Below are 22,858 nucleotides of genomic sequence, written 5' to 3' on the forward strand. Positions count from 1 at the left end.
CTACTCATGTAAATATGACAAGATTCCTAGTCCATACACCACTATGCAGTGCCTGGTCTTAACTGTCCTTCCTTTCCCACTTTCCCACTACAGCAGCCAAGTAAATAAATACTTGATGGTCTGTTATAAGACTTCCCTTAAAGGACTGGAGATAACACATAGGTTAAGAGCATAGGTTACGGTTCCAGAGGACCTGGGTTCAGTTCCCAAGGCACATGTCAGAAGACTCAGAATCACCTCTGTGTGTGTGTGTGTGTGTGTGTGTGTGTGTGTGTGTGTGTGTGTGTATACATAAAAATTAATATTTTAAAAAAGAATATATAATCAACATAAAAAAAAGGCAGCCTTCCCTTCAATTCAACATTCCAACATTCCTGGCATCCCTACTGAAACAGGTCTGGTGCATTCACCTTGTAACAATCATTTGCTCAGCATGAAGAATGCTCAACCCTGACTCCAAAAGGCTTACAGCCCTCACTTTCAACCATCCTAAGGCTAGGACACTGGCAATCAACACCAATACCAGAAAAACCCCAAGATGCAAAGAGAAGTAAAAGAGAACTACATAGCTTTGGCTGTCCTGGAGCTCACCAAAAGTGTGTGCTACCATGCCCTGCTCAATGTTTCATTTTTTTCTTATAATATAGTTTACTTTTTAAAAGTTTTTATAAGAGCCAGATATGGTGATAATTTATTTGTGCTTTAATAAATAAAGCTTGACTGGAGATCAGAGGAATAGCAACAGCCATTACAAGTAAACAAAGAAGTCAGGCAATGGTAGCACATGCCTTTAATCCTATTACTTGTTAGGCAGGAATCTGTCTAGATCTCAGTGAGTTCAAGGCCACACTGGAAACAGCCAGGTGTGGTGGCACACACCTTAAATTTCAACACTAGTTAACCATGGAGGTCTGTACAGAGAGACAAGAGGGGACAGAGCTGGGAAGGAAAAGGAAGTGATGTAGGTGGACAGAGAGAGCAAGTCAGATGGCAGAACAGCAAGGCATATAGGCGTGGGTAGACAGGAAGTAACTCGCATTTGGAAGTTGCCGAATTGGTGAGGTAAGGTTAGTTATGGCTTTCCCTATTTCCCTGATCTCTCTAAGGCTTTCACCCCTATATCTGGCTCTATGTTTTTTTGGTTTTTTTTTTTTGAGACAGGGTTTCTCTGTGTAGCTTTGCGCCTCTCCTGGAACTCACTCTGTAGCCCAGGCTGGCCTCGAACTCACAGAGATCCAACTGGCTCTGCCTCCCGAGTGCTGGGATTAAAGGCGTGCGCCACCACCGCCCGGCCTCTATGTTTTTATTTTAATAAGGCCATTTAGAAATTCATCTACAGCCAGATGGTGATGGCGCAGGTCTTTAATCCCAGCACTCGGGAGGCAGAGGCAGGCGTATCTCTGAGTTCAAGGCCAGCCTGGTCTACAGAGCAAGTTCCAGGACAGCCAAGGCTTGTCCAGAGAAACCCTGGGGGGAAGGGGGTTAAAAGGGAGAAAGTGATGTAATTCTATTTCAATTAAAAGCATTTTTACGAAGATTTTTTCTTACTTAAACTGTGTAAGAGATGGTATCTGACAGCCTCAATCCTGGGGGTAGTGGGATAGGGTTGTTTATGTTTAATGGCTTAGTCTCAATCTTAATGACTTTGTGACATAATCAGCCATTCTACAGATGAAATAACTGAGGTTCAGAAAGCTTAAATAACTTTCACAATCTACAGTTGGACAATGAAAACAAGCTCAGGCTGGTGGCCATGTCCAATAAATATTGTGTCCCTAACCACTACTGTGCTAGCACTGTGTCTTCCTCAGAGTACCTGATATGCCCTCTGTAGCCTTGATTTTGTTCAGACTGGTCCTTCTGTCAGAGTAATAATGACTTTGCTGACCTGTCATTTACTGTCAAAATCCCATGCAAATCCCACTCTCCAGCATCAACACCTAACCAAAGCACAAGGTACAAGCAGCACTGTCAAAGTTATTTCCCCCTCAACTTTATCCACAGTATGGAACCTTGATACTCCTAAGGCTGAGCACAGGGCACGCATTCAAACACCAGGTGACTTAAGCTGACAGTGCAATCTATCTTTCTGACAAAAACAAAGCTCACACGGTGAAGACCAACATTTTAGAATGGGGGTATAACTTAGTGGTTAGCATGCACAAAGCCCTGGATTCAATCCACAGCTAACAAACAACAGTTTTACTTTCATCTGTGGGAGAAACAACAGTAAAAAAAGGTTTCTATAATCCCTGTCGCCATTCTCTGCTTTGAACCTCACTGAAGTAAAAGGAAAAGCAGGTGGATTTTTTTTTTTAAACCTTATCTACAAGGGGCTGAACATAATAAGGCCACCATTTCTGATAGGTTAAAAACTGCTTCACTTACATAAAAATTTAAATAATGCAAATCAAAAGAGGGCTTTTTAAAGCTTTTTTTCCTTAAAAGGACTTTTGAAAATTACTTTCCAGGGGTTGACCCTTGAAAGCAAGCTTCTGCATGTAGTACAACAAAATGTAAAAACACTAAAGAGCTACTTTAAGCTAAATATGGGGGCACTAGACATTTAGGATTCGAAAAACTTTTAATACCAACTAAATACATCTGAATGTATGGTAAGTTAAACCCAAACAACACACTATAAAACAACACTGCCAGCTAACAATCTCAGAAAAGAAATATAAGACAGGACAAACATATTTTAATGTGTGCTTGACCTTCTTGCACACACCATGAAAAAAGTAGTCAATCAAAGCATTCTGACTTGATTTTACTGAAGGTACCAAAGCCATAGGCCAACCCATCACATGAAGCAAAAGGCAGAACTAAGTTCTATGAGTCTAGTCCACTCCAGATAAAAGCCAATAGACCTTTTTACAGTTTATAGGGTCCTCTCTATCTAGCTGAGGATGCAAGCATGGGAGGAACCTATATGGATGATTAAGTTCTGTGAAAAGAAGATAAAAGCCAGAAAAAGTAGAAGTGAGTAACTGATTGTAAAATTCTACTGTTGCCACAAAGTCACAACTCCAAAACAATGTTAGCTCTCAATCTTTCTATTTTATTTTTTAAACTGTGTGTGTTCCTGTGTATGGGTGAACATACATATATGTGTGTGTATATGACTTGCATGTGGATGCCAGCCAACAATCTTGGATGCCATCCTCAGAAATCTCTACCTCCTTCGGACAGGAGCACATTAATTAGGCTATAGAAGATGGGCAGTAAGGCCCTAAGATCCTCCTGTCTCTATCTCCCCAGGGCTGGGATTACAAGCACAAGCCATTTCACTATGAGTTCTGGGTATCAAACTACAGTCCTCATGCTTTACTGACTGAGCTACCCCTCACCCCAGCCTTACAGCTCTTGTATAAGCATCAGTAAGCTAATGGTATTTCTAAAACTATGAGTTTCTCTCTATATAAAACAAAACTCAAACTCACAGAAGTCCATGCCTATTAAGAAGAAATAGTTTCTTTGAAGAAATAGTTTCTTCTTTCAACAAGAACACCAACAATTTACATGTTGGAGGGTAGAGAGATGGCTAAGCAGTTAAAAGTTCCTACTGTTCTTGCATGGGACCAAGTTGAGGTCCCTGAGCCTATGTGAAGGAGGCGGTAACCTCACAACTGCCTATAACTGCAGCTCCACGTGATCTATAGCCTCCACAGACACTACACTCACATGTACATATACAATTTAAAAGAAATATTTTAAAATATAATTAGGTTAGTTTAGAGTTAGAAGATCACAAAGGAACAAGGCAACCAGTAAGATGGTTCATCTTGTAAAAGTGTCTGCCACTAAGACATATGACCTGAGATTGATCCCCAAAGTAAACTTACGTTTTTTCTGACCCCCCGCCACACACACACACACACACACACACACACACACACACACACACACACACACTGCACAGAACAAAAATAATGTAATTAAAAAAAAAAAAGGCAGATCAGCACAGCAGCACAAGCTCTTCATGAATGCTGTGACCTCTAGACCCCATTTTTTATTCTCCTATTATTACTAAGAGAAGGGGGGCAGGAGGAGTATAAATATAATAGACAATGAGATACAGGAAAACTCCTGGTAACTGTTGGCTGCTTTCTTCAGAGATCTGAGAAGTAGTGAGCATAAAACTAGCATGCCCTCCTCGACTGACAATCCCTCTGATGTGATGTCCTGAGGGGTCAAGAAGGAAGGAGTTGACACTGCTAGCCAAGACACAGCCAGCTCCATCCTGGGACAAGGAGTAATGAGCACTACTCTCTTACCCACAGTCAGAAGGAATGAAGGAAGAATGAGGCCAAGAAAAACAGGCTTTAAAAAAAAAAAAAAAAATCTAGCCGGGCGGTGGTGGCGCACGCCTTGAATCCCAGCACTAGGGAGGCAGAGCCAGGCGGATCTCTGTGAGTTCGAGGCCAGCCTGGGCTACCAAGTGAGTCCCAGGAAAGGCGCAAAGCTACACAGAGAAACTTTGTCTCTAAAAACCAAAAAAAAAAAAAAAATCTAGAAGCTGGATGTGTTGGAGGCAGAGGCAGGTGGATCCCTGTGAGTTCAAGGCTAGCCTGAGCTACAGAGCTGGTTCCAAGACAGTCATGGCTACACTGAGAAATTCTGCCTCAAAAAAACCAAAACAAAAAAAAGAAACAAAACAAAATCTAGAAATAGAACTATATTTTAGTAAGCAGAATGAGAAAACATACTTTTATTTTAGCAAGGTACAACTACTTCCCATTGATTCTCCTGGATAATACATTGGAGAAAGTACTCTATTTAGAATCAGGAAACCTAAGTTTAAACACTTCCTAGTTTTATCTCTTGTAAAACCCACACATACTACTTTCCTCGTTTGTAAAATAAAGTAACTGATACCTCACAGTAATGAACTACAATAATGTAAATTATCATCATAGTATCCCCAACCTCATCTTAGCCCTCTCTGAGGTCAACTTCTGAGCCAATAAAAAAAATAAATTTAAAAAAATTTTAAAGGCAAGAGATAAGCAACAAGAAAATAGAAAACAGATTAGCCACAAATCAAACAAAAGCTAACCCTATAAACTGTGTGTGTGTGTGTGTGTGTGTGTGTGTGTGTGTGTGTGTGTGTGTGTGTCACACCAAAGACTACTTGGTAGCAGTTAATTTCCATGTCATTGTTTAATCAGGAAAGCTGCCCTACCCTGAGCTCAACAGCCCATTCATAAAAACATGTTGGTTACAGTCCTCATCAGTCCTCTAAGTCAGTCAAGAATGCTAAGAGCCATCTCATTCCACATTGTAGGGGCCACAAGCTGCATGCCTACTTGCTACTCTTCCTACCTAGGGACACTACCTGGCTATCAGAACTTCACACTTAGAGACAGATGGCATCTCAAGTGCAAGAATTTCTCTTCCATGCCTAATCATAGGCATAAAGATAGTAGACACTTGAACTTCAAGTCATTCTAAAAATATATCCAGAGAATAACTAACTAACTAGTAGGCAACACACATCCAAAGCTAAAGTCAAAAATAAGAGAATCAGAAAGGATATTTTATGAAAAATGAGGGGAAAGGCTAGGTGTACTCCCAGAACTTGGGAAGCAAAGAAAGGCAGGAGGATTGTGCTGCAAATTCAAAGCCAGTCTGGTATACACAACATGTTCCAGGCCAGCCAGGGTGATGTAGCAAAACCAAAAAGAAATGAAAAAAAAATTTTAATGAAGTAGTTCACAATTTTCCAAGTGGTTAAAGGAATAGCTAAAATATATGGCATCATTACCCCAAGTCAGGCAATATTCTAAACCACTTAGTTACTAGCTTAATCAGCACAATCACCCTATAAAGTACAATTATTATTTCCATTTTTCTAGACAAGGAAATAAACACACCAAAAAGTTAAGTCATTTGCTGAGGGGTATACTGTGAATAAATGAGAGGTATGATTTTAAAAATTAGGCCACTGGGACTGGACAGATGGCTCATCAAGAGCACTGGCCATTCTTCTAGAGGACCCAGGGCCGACTGTCAGCACCCACAGGGTGGCTCATAATCTTCTGTTCCAGGGGATCCAATGCCCTCTTCTGACCTTTACAGTCATTGCCCACACGTGGTACACAGACATACATATAGACTAAACACTCATACACATACAATAAAAACAAACAAATCTCTTGAGTATGGGGAGATAATGAGTGCATCTTCACCACCATACTTGACTTATATTTACCGTGTCTAGGAAATAAAAGCCACACTGGAAAACTTTAGGAGAGAACAGAAATCCAAAAACATGTAACAGCCAATTTTTAAAAGGCCAAAATGAAAAATCCAATAAACCCACCTATTGTGTTCTTAATCTCAATTAAAGGCAGATTAAAGAGCCAGGTGTGGTGGTGCACACCTTTAATCCCAGCAGAGGCCTCTGAGTTCAATGCCATCCTGGTCTACAGAGCAAGTTCCAGGACAGCCAGGGCTACACAGAAAAACCCTGTCCCCCCAAAAAAAAATAAATAAAATAAAATAAAGAAAAGAAGAAGCAGAAGCAGAAGCAGAAGAAGAAGAAGAAGAAGAAGAAGAAGCAACAGCAGCAACAGACGCAGCAGCAGAAGCAGCAGCAGCAAATTAAAAATTTTGTTTAATTGAAAGATTGGTCAAAATAAACTACCAAAAATATAACCTAGAAAAGGTGATATAAAGGATACAGTAATAAAGTCCCAGAGAGAATGTAGCGAGGCAGTATGTAAAAAGCACTAGAAATTTCACCAGAATAAGTAAGAGACCCCAAGACACAGATTCAAGATGGTGAATATATCGAGTATATGTACAGGGATGAGCAGATGAGGAGCCTAGATTAAAGCATTTAAAGGCATGTTGAATTCTTTTATATATATATATATATAATTTTATGTGCATTGGTATTTTGCCTGCATGTATGTCTGTGTGAAGGTGCCAGATTGCCCTGGAGCTGGAGTTACATAGAACTGTGAGCTGTCATGTGGTTGCTGAACTGAACCCAGGTCCTCTGGAAGAACAGCCAGTGCTCTTAACTGCTGAGCTATCTCTCCAGCCCCAGCATGTTGAATCCTAACAATCCCACCACTAATGTACTATCAAGCAAAATCACAGGAACAAAATGCTAGAGAGAATTCTGAAATTTTTATCATCATCATCATTATTATGTGTACAGATGTTTGGCCTGCATCCATGTCTATGCACTATGTGCACTCATGGTGTCTTCAGAGGCCAGATGGAGGCATGGGATCCCCGAAGCTGGAGTAGCAGTCAGTTGTAAGCCACTATGTAGATGCTGGGAATTAAACCCTAGCCAGTGCTCTCAACTGCTGAGCTACCTCTCCAGCCCATAAGGAGGCAATTTTTAAGGGACAAAAGGTAAAAACTGACAGGCACCTGTAGGACCGTTGACAGGAACACACTACATTGTTAGCCAACATTCCAAATTCTATGCTATTTGTATCCCTCATACCCCAGGACCTTGGGCATGGGGGGGAAAAAAAAAATCAAAGAATAATCTTTTAATAAGGATTAAAAAAAAAAAGGCAGATCTCTTTGTGGGAGGGGTTAATAAAGATATTTTAACAGTTTTTTAATTGCTAGATTTTTAAGCACTAGAGTTAAGGGAAAAGGAGAGACACTCACAGAGAAAAGACACACCTAAGAATATGGGTGTTGGCTTCCCTAAAGGATGGCCAGAAAAGATAAATCTAGAACACATAATTGTTAATTATCTGTATTCAAGATGACCTAAATAATCCCGAGTACCTTTTCCTCTATTATGCAAGCCAGTCTGAAGAAGTTGAGTCTTAGATTAAAGAAGGAGAATGAGCTCTACCAGGAATTAGTGAGAGGAAAGCACTCAGGAGGGAGCAGAGGAAGACCTGTGGGAAACATGGAATCCTTCAGCCACTTGGAAACTTACTTTGTAAAATGGATTGTGTCATTACACTCCCAACTTCAGTACCACTTCAAGATACCAGATATGCACTCAGGTGGGAGAGGACCTGCTGAGGTGAGCATCAGTATATCCATCCTCACAGAAGGGAGGAGGGGACAGACACATAACAACATGCTTGGGAAGCAGAGTTTCTCATTCCAGGATAGACTGTCTGCCATTTAGAAGTGCCCCTAAAGTTCCAGGCTTGGAATGTGACCTTCAGATTAAAACACTAGAGGTACAATCAATATATAACTCTAAATGTCTCTCTCTTAGGAATAAAGTTAACTTACAAATTTTTACTCATGCTGAAACTGACTCTCAAAACTTGGCTTTTGCCGGGCGGTGGTGGCGAACGCCTTTAATACCAGCACTCGGGAGGCAGAGCCAGGCGGATCTCTGTGAGTTCGAGGCCAGCCTGGGCTACCAAGTGAGTTCCAGGAAAGGCGCAAAGCTACACAGAGAAACCCTGTCTTGAAAAACAAACAAAACAAAACAAAAGTTGGCTTTTCCAGATCTCTCATTTCTGTGAGCTTTATAGGTTTTAAAGAGATCGGAAAGAAATACAGTAAATAAAAATATAGACACCTAAATAGATTTCAGAATCATTTAAAATTTCTTCTACCTCTAGGATTCCACTGTTGTCCAAACCTGCACAAGACTTATTCATGGAGGCCCCTAAGGTGGTTCAACATTAGAAGCATTTGCTGAGCAAAACTGATAATTGAGTTCAATCTCTACCCAGGACCCACTGACAAAGTCAGATGTGACCAACACATCTGTAATCCCAACACTCTTACAGTAAGATAAGAGAGAGAGAATTGGCCGGGAGCTTATAGGCCAATTAGCCTAGAGCAGTAGTTCTCAATCTGTGGGTCTCGAGACCCTGGGGTCAAATGACCCTTTCACCGGGATTACATATCAGATATTCACATTATGATTCATAACTGTAGCAAAATTACAGTTATGAAGTAGCAATGAAAATAATTTGATGGTTGAGGGGGTCACCACAATAAGAGGAACTGTAGTAAGGGGTTGAATGAAGCATTAGGAAGGTTGAGAACCACTGGTCTAGAATGAAGTGACAGGAATGACAAGATTTTGCCCCAATAAACACGAGAATCAACTCCCAAAAGCTGTCCTCTGACCTCCATTATGTGTCTGCAAAGGCAGGCATGCACACACACACTCACTCATGTTTAAACTAACTTATACAAGACACTAGCAGAAAGAATACCGAATTCCTAGACAGTGCTAATCATATAGTCCCTGATATTTGATACACAGAACTCTTACAGCCACAAACAAACAAACAAACAAGAATCTTTAAAATAACCTATAGAAAAGAAGCCAGGCATGGTGTCAAGTACTTGTAATCCCAAGACGGAGGCAGCAGAGACAGGCAGATCCCTAGGACGTGTTGGCCAGACAGCCTACTCTAACTGGAAGCTCCATGCCAATGAGACCCTGTCTCAAAAACAAGGTGGAAGACATCTAAGGAATAACACCCAAGGCTGACTTTTGGTCTCCACAGGCAGATGTACTACACAACATGCACTCACACCAAAAAAATAAGTAAATAATTAAAGGACTTGGAGACGTTTCTATGAGGAAGTAAGGAACACAAATGGCCAACAAACATGAAAAGATGTTCAACATCCTTAAGTCATTATGGAAATTCAAGTCAAAACCAAAATGAGATGCTACTTCATACCCAATTTAAAATACCTACGGAAGCCAGGCAGTAGTGGCAAACACCTTTAATCCCAGCTCTTGGTAGGCAGAGGCAGGCAGATCTCTGAGTTCAAGGCTAGCCTGGTCTACAGAGTTGGCCTCAAGTTCCAGAACAGCCAGGGCTATACAGAGAAACCCAGCATCAAAACAAAAGAATAGCTACAAAAACACTTTTAAAAATTATAAATACTTGTCAGGATACAGGGAAACTAGAAGTCCCATACATTGTGATGGGAATGTAAAATAGTATATCCACTTTGAAACAGAACATAGCAGCTCCCAAAAGACTACAGAGTTAATATGTAACCAGCAATTCTACAGAACAGATACTTTTTTTTTTTAAACAGTATCTTGGTATCCTAGGATGGCCTCAATTGGACTATGTAGCCAAGGATGACCCTGAACTTCTGATCCTCCTGACCCCACCTTCAACGTGTGTAGCACATTTGGTTTATGGGACACAGGGGATTAAATAAAGGCTTCATGAGCTAAGTAAGCACTCTACAAACTAGGCCACATTTCTAACCCTTAAAAGATACTAAATATCAAATGTTTATTACCACATTATTAAAAAAAAGAACACAAATACACATCAATAGAGAATGGACAAAAGTGTCTACAGTATACTTACAATGCAGCATTACTCAGTAATAAAAGGACTGAAGTTCTGCTACATTGTACAAGTACAAACCTTGAAAACACTGCTAGTAAAATAAGCCAGAGACAAAAGGACGAACATGATTCTATATATATCACATAACTAGAACATGCAAATTCAGAAACAGATTAGAAGATTGGAGGTTAGAAGGGTCTGGAAGAGCAGGAAATGGGGAGTTGTTGCTTAATGCCTCAAGTTTCTGTTTGGGGTAATGAAAATGTTTTGGAAACAGTAATAATGGTTGCATAACACTGTGAATGCCACTTAACTGTACACTTGAAAAGCGGCTAAAATGACTTTCTGTAATTTATCCACCTATATAAAACACAACTCAATTTTTAAAACAGCAATTAATATATAGATACTTCAGAAGACAGTTTGGCAGTTTTTACAAAGCTAAATCTACTGATGGATTATCAGTAAGCCACGCATCTAATTATCAAAATGAGGTAAACATGGAAACTCATATGCTTTATTTATATTTGTCATAAATTATTAGCAACTGAGATGCCCCCTCAGTAGTAAAAAGATAAACTGGTGATATACCCTAAATAAAATATTAACAATGATAAAAAGATATGACCTACCAATCTTCAGAAAGATGCAGAACTAGCTGAGTGGGGTGGCACACACATATAATCCCAGCACACAGGAGGCAGAGGCAGGAGAATCATTCCAAGTTTGGAGGCCAAGCAAGACTAAATGGCAAGAGTCTGTCAGAAAAGAAAACACCAACAAAGAACCTTTGATGCATTACTGTATGAAAGAACCAGCTCGAAAAGGCTACAGACAGTATGACTCCAATTATATGACATTCTGGAAAAGACAAAACTGCAGAGACAGTGAAAAAGATCTGTGGTTGCTAAGGATACAAGGAGGAGTGGGGGAGCCAGGGATGGAACTAGAACAAGCATATGAACATGCAGAGGGGCCCAAAGAGTAGTCACTGTCTGATGCTATCATGGCAGAATCACAAAATTATGCACTGTCAAATTCCAAAGAATGAACTCAAATATGAACTATGAATTTTCATTAACAATGTATCAATAATTGGTCATCAACTGCACCAAATGCACTACATTAATACAAGATGTTAATAATAGAAGTTGGAGTTAGGGAGAGGGGTATGCAGAAATGCTGTACTTACTGGTCATTTTTTTTTTCTATCTAAAACTACTCTAAAGTATGACTTTTAGTAAGAAAGAAAAGGGCTAGAGAGATGGCTGAATGGTTAAGAGCACTTGCTCTCTTACAGAGCATTTGAAATCTATTCTCAGCACCACATGGCAACTCCTAACTGTCTATAACTCTATGTCCAGGGATTTGGTGCCTTTTTCTGTCCTCCACAGGCACCAGGCATGCACACAGTGTACACACAAATATGAAGACAAAACACTCATACATATGGTAGGGAGTGGTGGCACACACGCCTTTTATCTCAGTGGAGGCAAGCAGATCTCTGAGTTCAAGACCAGACTGGTCTACAAAGCAGGTTCCAGGACAGTCAGGGCTGTCATACAGAGAAACCGTCTTGGAAAACAAAAGAAAAAGAAAAACAAAAACAAAACAAAAAACTACTCATACACACATAAATAAATAAATCTTTAAAAAACAGAAAGGAGAGAATCAACTCCTACAAGTTCCCTCTGACTTTCACAAGCACACCATGCATGGTATGCGCACATTCACACACACCATAATACATAAATAATGTAATAAAAAAAATTTAAGCCAAAGGGAGGGAGTGAAAAAATGTCCAAGTGAGGAGGGATATGGATGTGGCACAGTGCTTGCCTAACATACACAAGGCCCCAGGTTCTATCTCCAACACAGAGGAAACAAAAAATTACAAACCGAAGAGATGATTGGTTAAATAAATGTGAGCCTTCACAGAAGAAAAGACATTTGAGAAGTAGGCCTTGAAAAGTAACAGCATCATGAAATGGTTAATGGTCAAATACATGGACCTACAACTAAGAATGGAGACATTTCTGGGCACACAGAGTAATATGAGGAAGCTGGGAGTTGGGACAACAAAGACAGAGAGGTGTCTACACATGTTCCACACACAAATAAGAGGTATGGCAAGAGCTTTCTCTTATATTTTCCATACTCAATCAGGAGTAACAGCCTCTTCCATGGTTCTCCCCTAGCTCTCATTACATCACTGTTACAGCCTTATAAATCCTTTGTAAATTTTATAAATGTTAATTTTCTATGTCTGACTCTCCCACAGACACTGAACTCTAGGAAGAAGGAAGATGAAGGAAGATATTTTATTTTGGCATTTCTTGTACACAGAATAGAATCTACTTAGCAATCTTGGCTGAAGTGAAAATCTTTTTCTCAGATGTAGTTCATTCCCTTTAAGTTTCATGAACCCCCTTATCTTCAGGGAAAGTCAACTTTCAGCACATATTAACCAGTGTAGCAAATTTTTATTTTCATTTCATAGAAACACTTAATGATACCAGCTACTTCTTTCATTCCAATTCAAATTTCTCATATGGAATATACTAGAACTCAATTCCACTTCCACAAAATCTTGTTCAATCAAAAGATGCAAATCTACTGCCATTATATTTATTTTTGCAGTGCGAGAGATGGAACTTGGGGCCTTGTGCATGTTAAGCAAATACTTTACCACTGGGCTCCACCCTCAGCCCCCTTTGTCAAGTTTAAACTCACTGGGTAGACTCACTGGGTAGGGGTAGCAGTGAATTCAATGCAACACGTACTTTTCCATTTTTGTCTGTTCACACAAGTGCAGGTAGCTATAGTTATAAACTATTCAAGTTGGCTTCACTGGTTGTGCAAGAGTTTGTAGATTCTGCTCTTAATACATTCACCAAACTGCCCTCCAGTAGGATAATCACTAAACATAAATAATAGTGATACTGTTCTAAAATTCTCCAGAAATTCCCAGCTTTCCTCACAGGACAGGGAGTTCTTCAGTTTCTTCACTTAACCCACCAATGTTCCCTCCGGGCCTCTCTGCAGTTGTTTCACAGAGCTGAGGAACAGTTGGCCACTGCTCTTCAACATACCCTAGAACCAAGATTTTCATTATATCATTGCTCCTATCAGATTAAATTATCTCGTCATAGTTCCTAAGTTTTCTCTATTCTTAATTTTATTTCTCATAGAAACACCTTGTAAATTTTCTACAATGAATTTAAATTCAACATATGTGAACCTATGACAACCTATGTGAAAAGACATAAAGACAAAAAGCTTAATAGAGCATCTTGGTCACCTGAAAATAGACAAATGTGTGAAGAAATAAACATATCTCATATTACATAACCTATGACCTACACTGACATAGAGACAGAAGTTGAGGGTAGGTCACAATAGATCATAGAGAAAAACAGTACTTTCATTGTCAAAGCTATATAAATATAAATATAAATGGCTCTGACTAGAACCTAAGAGTCTAGTAAAGTGCTGTTTGAAAATACTTCTCAAGTCTTCTTTCCTTTAAACAAAAATTTTATGTAGGGATCCAAGAGGTAACAGAAGAGTTGCTCTGCTGGGACTGGGTTAGAATGAACCTCACTCCCACCCCAAATCTGTGATAATTCTGCAGAACTGGGACAGCCCAGCAACCAAGGCTAAAAGTGCTTCCCGTCTCACTCTGGTGTTTTATTTTGGTTTGGTTTGGTTTGAAACAGGGTCCTTCTGTGTGAACCTACCTGGCTGTCCTAGAACTCACTACGTACACCAGCCTGGCCTCCAACTAACAGAGATCTGTCTCTCTGTCTCTAGAATGCCGGGATTAAGGATGATCAGCTTTGGTGTTTTATTTTTGTGTGCAGTTAAATATACATTTGTGCAGGGGGCATATGAGTCAGAGGATAAGCTTGAGTACAGGTCCTTGGGTACCTTCCACATTCTGTTTGAGGCAGGGGTCTCTAATTGCCCTGGAACTTTGCCAAGCAGGGTAAGCTAACTAGCTAGCAAGCAAGTTGGCTTCTGGGCATTCAAACTCAGGTCCTCACATTCGTGAGGCAAGTGCTTTATCAACGGAGCCATCTCTCCAGACCACAACTCCTATTTTGTTTTGCTTTTGGTGTATGTACATTCATGTATAAACATGTGGACGCCTAGAGGCCAGAGAATGACACTGCGTGTTTTTCTCAACTGCTCTCCACCTTATTTTTTGAGACAGGGTCTCTTACTGAATTTACAGATTCAGTTAAATTGGCTGGCTAGCTAGGTCCCCAGGTATCCTTCTGTCTCCTCACCACTGAGATTACAGGTCTGAACTATAGTGTCTGTTTTGTTTGTTTTATTTTGTTGACAGAGGGTCTCACTTATATAGTCTTGGTGGATCTGAAACTCATTATGTAGACCAGGCTGGCCTCCAACTCACAGAGATCTGCCTACCTCTGCTTCCCGACTATGTAACTGACTTTTTAAAAAAACACAAGTACTAGAGAAAAAAATTGGGGAAGAGAGCAAAAACAAGAGTAGGAAAAGCAACGAAAAATAAAACCTTTCAGATAAGAAAGATGACGATGATGCCTCAAATTGGAGGTAACAGATTCAGAATGAATTCTGGAATCTAGTTTAATCCCTAAGTTGTTTTCAAATATAATTTACTTATAAAATTATAAACAACACAAGATCTAATCAGGTTTGATATCTATCAAGACCCAGAACATTTCCATCGCTCCAGAACAGTGATTCTCAACCTGTGGGTCGAGACCCTTTGGGTCCAATTACTCTTTGGGGGAATATCAGATATCCTGGCACAGATATTTACATTATGATTCATAACAGTAGCAAAATTATAGTTACAAAGTAGCAACAAATTAACTTATGGTTGGGGTCACCGCACGAACTGATTTAAAGGAAATCAGCATTAGGAAAGTAGAGAACCACTACTCTATAAACTTATGTCCCCCTCCTAGTCAATTCTCATCCACCCAGAGGGCAAAAAATTAAAGCCAGACACTGAGGCAAAGACCTGTAATCCCAGTATTTGGAAAGAGGAAGCAGAAAGATCAGAAGTTCAAGGCCACCCTCAGCAACATAACAAGTTTGAGACCAGCTTGGGCTACATGAGACCTGTCTATGAAAAAAAAAAAAAAAAAAAAAAAAAAAAAAAAAAAAAAAAACAAAGTATTATCAATCCTGTTCCTGGTATCATAGGTTAGTTTTGGCTTATAAATAAGATGATCCATTTTCTAACTTTTCACTTGGCGTATCTGTTAACTTATCTTTATTACAGTGTTTCTTTTTGTTGTTGAGCTGCCTTCCATTATATGCATGTACTAGTTTGTTTATCTTGCCAATAGACAGACATCTGGACTATTTCTGGGGTATGATTAGTATGAGAATAACTGCTATAAGCATTCCTGCATACGGCTTAGTTGTGGAAAATTTTGTTTCTTCTGAATAAATACATAAAAATGAAACTGCTTGGTCACAAAATATGTATGTCCAACTTTCTAAGAATTTCTTAAGTTTCCCAAAGTGGTTACATCATTTTACACACCCACCAACAGTGTACCAAACTCCTAGATATACTGTTTGAGAAACTCTACCTATGCTACAACCAAACTAGCATTCTTTTAGCTCTCCAAACACACTTCTACTATTTTAAGAACTCTGCAGATGTACACCAAGAACACTTTCTCTTCTTATTCCACTTTCTATACTGGTTATTTTCTGGTATTTATTCACTCCACAAATACCATGAAGGAAGAGAAAAAGCTAGGCTAGTCAGTGTTCTGGATGGATGAAGTAGCATCTTCAAGGAACTGAAAAGTAAATGTAGCTGGAAACCAGCAAAAGCATCAAGATAAGCAGTCTGGAGCCAGGCAGAAGGGGTCTGTTTTCTCTACAGGGTGCTATGGGAAACCACTAAAATATTTTAATTAGGAAAGAGAGGTGACTATTATGCTCTGGGCAAGGTAGGATAGAGGCAGGTGTGAGTAGAAATAGAAGACCATGTTAAAAGGCCACCAGTGTTCCACTGAATATGAGTATGGCACTGCGGGTAGTGGGAACAGGATGAAAGAAGTGTCATTACAGGAGTTATATTACAGAGCTGCAGAGATGACTCCACAGCTGAGAGCACTGGCTGCTCTTCCAGGGAACCTGAGTTAGATTCCCAGTACCCACAGGGCAGCTCACAATCATCTGGAACTCAAGGCAGGCAATCTGACACCCCCTTCTGGTCTCAAGTACCAGGCACAAGTGGTGCACAGACATACATGCAGGAAAAACACCCATATACATAAAATTAAAAACAATTTTTAAAAAGAAAGTTATATTATGGAAATAGTATTGACAGTAACTAGGGGATAAGACTGTTGCCTTTTAACATGGTCTTATAATTAAAACCCAGAGCCAAAACAAAACAAAAAAACCCAGAGCCAGGTATCAAGAGTGATAACTGAAAGATCAAAGAAGCAGAGCAAGCCACAGCCACCACCTCTTACCTCACACCAACTCCTCAGCCTGAAAGAGCATGACTTCCTGTCTCCTCCTGTCTTATATTCCTTTCTCTGTCCAGCCATATTACTTCCTGTCTCAACCTTCCTAGAGCTGGAATTAAAGGTGTGTGCCACTACTGCCTTGCTGTTTCTCTTTTAGACTGGATTAATCTCGTGTAGCAGCCCAGCTTGAACTTGAACTCTGGATCTCTGCCTCCCAAGTGGTAGGGTTAAAGGTGGGTGCCACCACTGCCTGACCTCTATATGTAATCTAGTGACTGGCTCTGTCCTCTCATCTTCTGGCAAATTTTATTAGAGTACAACAAAATATCACCACGAAAGACTGTGACTTAGGAGACTGGAAAAGTAGTGATGCTATTGGGGGAAAGGGAGACCTGTGGAAATGTTAATCCTAATATGAAAGTGGAATGATTATGTCTTTTTGTTTTTGTGCACTGTGAAGTCAGTGTGGACAGGGACTAGTCAGAAGAACTGAAGGGAGATCATTTGTGGTGCCCTGTAAAGGCTTCAAGAAAGAAAAATGTCTGTTTCTAACCGTCCTAATAAAATCTGCTGTGACCTAAGTGTGGTAGATTATGCCTAGCACTCAGGTGAATCATTACATTAAGTTCATGGACAGTCTGGGCTACAAGAGTGAGACCCTGTTTCCAAAAAAAAAAGGGTAGATGTCCTATTGCAGAAAATATCCTTTGGTATGTTTATATTTAAGGCTTCACATTAAGGTAGTAAACACTAGTAGCTTCTGTATGTCTGGTATCTTGCTAGGTATTGCTTCAAACAGAGGGTCCCAAGTGACTGCGTGGAAGTGGGGTAGAAAAATGGTAAGAGAAGTAAGGGCAGCTATCAGAGGCTCTGACAAGGAATGACACAGTACATATGAGACAGGCTTTGTTGTCAAAGCTAGGAAGTTCATCTTCTTTCTCAGCTAACTGGTGTCTAATATGCATTTTGCCTCCCTTTTATCTATGATTACAGGATTTTTGTTTGTTTGCTTGTTTTCCGAGAGAAGTTTCTCTATATAACAGTTCTGGCTGTCCTGGAACTTGCTCTGAAGACCAGGCTGGCCTTGAACTCACAGAGATCTGCCTGCCTCTGCCTCCCGAGTGCTGGGATTAAAGGCGTGCACCACCACTGCCTAGCTGAATACAGAATTTTAAAGCCTGAAAAAAAAACAGAAAAACGAAGCAGTAGAAGAGATGGCTCAGCAAAGAATGCTTGTTGCTCTTCCCTGGGACCTGAGTTGGGTCCTCAACACCTACATCAAGCAATTGTAACTCCACCTGTAACTCCAGCTCTAAGGGATCCAGCACCCTCTTCTAGCCTCCACAGGCATCCACACCCACATACACAAATAAATAATACAATCTTTTAAAAAAAAGAAAAAAACCTAGTTTAACCCTTTGACTTTATAGCTCAGGAAAAAGTGAAAGAATGGTGACTTTACACTGATACAGTCAAAGGTGGGGCCTGGCTCTTTGCCAACCAGGCAAAGTGCTTGCCATGCAAGCCTAAGTACCTGATCTGATCCCCAGTACCCACATAAAAGCTGGGCACACAGCTGTGCTCCACCCAGACATGCGTATGCGCACCTGCATACACATACATACATATACACAAACATCTTAAATGTACTCTAATTAAAAAAAAAATCACCAGGGTGTGATGGGGTATGCACACCTTTAATCCCAGCACCTATGAGGCAGAGGCAGGTGAATTTCTGTGAGTTCTGGCAGCATGGTCTATGAAGAGAGTTCCAAAACTGCCAGGGCTACAAAGAGAAACCTGGTCTACAAACAAACTCCATGCAGTCCCAATCTTAAAAAATTAAGAAAGAAACAATACAAAACTGTAGATAAAGACTGTTACTATTACTTTTCACAAAGATGAACCGTGTTGGTGCCTTAGGCCCCAGTGGCTTCTCATCCTGATGATGTCTCGGTCCACAATATAAAATATGGAGATATGTTTATCATCAATTGTCCAGTTAAAATTCAGCCTTTTAGATGTGAGTATAACTTTTGATGTGTGGCTAAAATTGGGCTCTATAATTCAAGTGTTAAAAGGTTCCAGCAGTACTGAGTTCTTTAGCTCAGTTACTGGACACTTCAGTTATAGGACAGCCCTGGTTTCACTTCTATGATCAAAAGTATGAACCACTACTTTGGAAGCCAGAAAAATATTCACTGTGCCTGATGACAGTAGGGATTCTTATTAAGTTCAGTGGCACATACCTGATCCTAGCACTTGGGATGTGGAAGCAGGAGGAACAGGGGTTCAGGGTCAGCCTCAACTCAATAGTGAGGATGAGCCAGCCTGGGATACATAGGAAGAAAAAGAAAAAAAAAAAAAACAAAAAACAAAAAACACAGGGCCTTTTGAGAAGAGTAGGGGTAGTACCAAGTATAGCTGATTGCTACTGGGGCTGGCCAGATAAAATTCAGGACAGGTTCTGTGTGTTGTTTTTTTAAGTGAGGGAAAAAGCACATTTGTTGTAGAAAGCAGATATTTAATGGTGGTAGCAGATTATGAGAAGAACATATTACTCCCTAGAAGTGGCTTTGGGTACTTCTTCCAGAGGTTCAAGGCCAAAGTAAATTATTTAACATTACTTTATACTTACCCTACAGATTAATCTGACTGCCCAGCCTACAGAATGTCTACAGAACAGGGACCACCTTTAAAGCCACTCCACATCACCATCATGTTGAGCTTTCTTTCTTCTATGTAACCCAAGCTGGCCTTAAACTCACAACCCTGCTTCTGCCTCATGAGTTCCAGGATCATAGGCAGGCATCGCCACATTCACCTATTTTTATTCTCTTTGTAGCTATTACCAAATGACATTCTTACTTATTTAGCTTACATTCTGTTTACAGAGTGGCTCCTTCTCTATCTGGCCCCACCACTGTATCTCCCATGCTTTAGAGAAGCCTGTTATTGCAAATTACATGACCTATGCAGTATCTTAATCAACAATGGGGATGTAATAGTCAAACAAAAAAAACCATCTTCCTATCATGCTGATTCATAGTCAAGTGTCCAAAGCCTCACAACAGGGATACAACAGCTTACAACAGGGATAGTTTCCTATTGTAAGCTAGTATATTCTCATTCTTTTTCGTTTTTGTTGTTGTTTTTGAAACAGGGTCTCCAATAGCTTCGGCCAGCCAAGAACACTATGTAGACCAGACTAACCTCGAAGTCAGAGACACCTGCCTAGCTCTGTGAGTGCTGGGACTGAAAGCATATACTGCTACACCCAGCCCTATGTTTCTATTTGTTTTTCTTGACAGGGTTTCTCTGTGTAATCCTGGTTGTCTTAAAACTCAGACTGTAGTCCAGGCTGGCCTCAAACTCAGAGATCTCCCTGCCTCTTCCTTCTAGAGTGCTGGGATTAAAGGTGTGCACCACCACCGCCTGGCCCTATGTTCTTAAATCCACATAAAGAGCCACCAGCTGAGGCCAGTTATACCAACAATGTGTTATGTAGCACATCTTCCTGCTGGTCCTGTGTATTTCCTGCAAAGCAAGCATAGCCCTAATATAGGAAACTGAATTTTATTTGTAATCAGGAGAATCTTTCACCAAACTATGGGTTTCATGGTCACAAGATTCTGGAGAGGATTAGGGATGTAGCTCAGTGGCAGAGGTACCTGCCTAGCACAAATTAGGCTCTAGTCTCAATCTCCAGAAGACTTTCAAGGGCCTAAAACTAAAACTACCCCCAAGAGGACATAGGGCTTAAGGAATACGGGCGAAAGTGCTATTTTGCATAAATGTATGTCAACAGTCTCACTTGTACAAAGTGAAAGCAATCACATGGTTCCTGTGCACCTTAAACCAGTAACACAGACAAGAAAGACAACCTTTTATGTTTTGTATTTCTTTTTCAGCTGATGTTTCCAGCTCAAGAGAGAATGGCAGAACTAGGTATGAAAGAGAAACCTCTTACAGATTAACTCTCAGGCATACCAGCAATGTTGGTCAAGCATGGGCAAACTGAAAAGTTCAGAAAATTTTCAAGGGTCATAAAAAACACTTTTCTATATTTCACCCTAATCCAGATTTCATATTCACCATAGTTTTTGATTTTGTGTGTGTGTGTGTGTGTGTAAGAGCCAATAGGGTGGAATGACAGCAGGAAGACAGGTAGGGCCACACCTACCACTATCTGATGTGCACCTCAAGCAGTTGAGTTAGTTATACTCAAGCCCCACCTCTCACTAGCTCTATGTACTCTGAGGAAAAGGATGGTAAACAACTCTCAGGTCTACTGGGTAGACATTTTAAGACAGTTTAAAATTCCTTGCCCAGAGTTTAAAGATTTTGTTTTTAATGCAATCCTTTCCTATCCCTAAGAGAAAGTACAACTTAATAAAATCCCAGTTCTAACTTCTTGGTCAAAGTAGATGTGACCATTCCAACTATATACCACTTCATTTTCATGGAAAATATTTTAACAACAAAAAGGAAAATCTCCTAATATCTTACCAGTGTAAGGTCTTCTCTTTCACACACACACACACACACACACACACACACACACACACAGACACACACACAGACACACGCACAAATCACCTCGCTAAATTTTTTTAGTAATTTTTCTTCGTAAGTTATAAAACAGGCATAATTAATATACACTTGAGTGTGATAGGTGCTTCCAATCTGAGTAGCTAGAATTTTTTACAAATCATACATTGAACACAAGGTCATAATTCAAACCCTAACAGAATTGTTTATTTTCAAAAATTTCAAATAATTCATCTGTGTAGTCATATTAAGTGTCTTCTTATATGATAGGCTTGATGTTAATATACAAGAAAGAAAACCTCTATTAACACATATACAAGATTGACATTATGAGCCCATTCCCCGATCCATGCTAAGACCATTTTTAAACTGTGCAGACAAAAAGGTGATCTAAGAAAGACACAGTGAACTGGGTGTGGTGCACGCACCTATATAATCCCAGGTGAATATAATCTGGAAGCAGGATCACTGAAAGTTCAAGGCCAGTCAGGACTAAATTGCAAAAATAAATAAATAAATAAATAAAATTTTTAAGAGGCACAGGACACCATATTAAGCATATGTCCTTCAAATATTACAATACTAAAAGTCTAGGACAAACAAGAGCAAAATCTAAGGCTGGTCTAGAAGAACTTACCATGCAAAAAACATACAGCCCACAGCCCTCACACACAGAAAAATCAGTGAAACTAACTGGGGTTCTTCAGAATCTGCCAGGAAGCATCCCGCTACCATTAAGGAATAAACAGGGGATGCAAATAAATAACTACTGCATCCTGAGGTGGATGTTAATTCTACTAGCCTACTACCTCACATCATGAAATTCTTCATCCTGAGGTGGATGTTAATTCTACTAGCCTACTACCTCACATCATGAAATTCTTCTTCATCCCTACTAGAAGACGGAAATTGAAATTTCAAGTTAGCCAAGTGCCTAAAAGAACTTGAAATAGCATCCCTCCCCAACATGGAAAGGACTTCCAATAAAAACAGACCCAATCATCTTATTCACATTTCCCAAGCAGCCAGTGCCCAAAATCTTTTTTCTGAAAACTCTTCCACAAAGAAAGAATATAATAATATTCACTCACCATGGGCTAGACGGCTATTAATAGTGTGCATTTTCTCTTCAGAAGCACATTAAAGCACTGGAGATTTGAGGGAAAACTACCAGGACCAAGTTACTTTTCAATCCAGTAAGTCACATCTTGCTTTTTTTTTTTTTTTTTTCCCCCAGAAAAGTTGCTATGGTCAAAATGAGAGCACGAAACAGGAGTGGGAGAACCACCAAGCCAAACTCAAACAAACCTTCGAAATGTCTGGCCTGCAAGGGAGTCTTTAACAGAAGTGTAATTGAGGCACTGAGAGGGTAGGGAACTTGCCCAGGGCTACAGTTTATTTGGTGGCCAAGCTGGAAGTGCATTCCTGGCCTCCTAGACTGGAATTTAGTAGTTTCCCCAGCCGCCAAGGCTACTCCGTGTAAAACGTTTTCTAAAACTCTTCACTAAGGCTGTTAGCATAAGGGTCCAA

General features: G+C 40.1%; 1 protein-coding gene across 4 annotated transcripts in view; it reads right to left on the reverse strand.

Moving 5' to 3' along the window:
- The window catches only part of Tcf20 (transcription factor 20), a 190,175-nt gene that overhangs the window by 78,729 nt on the left and 88,588 nt on the right, over positions 1-22,858 (reverse strand). The gene's annotated exons all lie outside the window — the stretch shown is intronic.

Source organism: Peromyscus californicus, unplaced genomic scaffold (assembly GCF_007827085.1).
Source record: "Peromyscus californicus insignis strain IS unplaced genomic scaffold, ASM782708v3 Scaffold_20__1_contigs__length_68692818, whole genome shotgun sequence".
Taxonomy (NCBI): domain Eukaryota; kingdom Metazoa; phylum Chordata; class Mammalia; order Rodentia; family Cricetidae; genus Peromyscus; species Peromyscus californicus.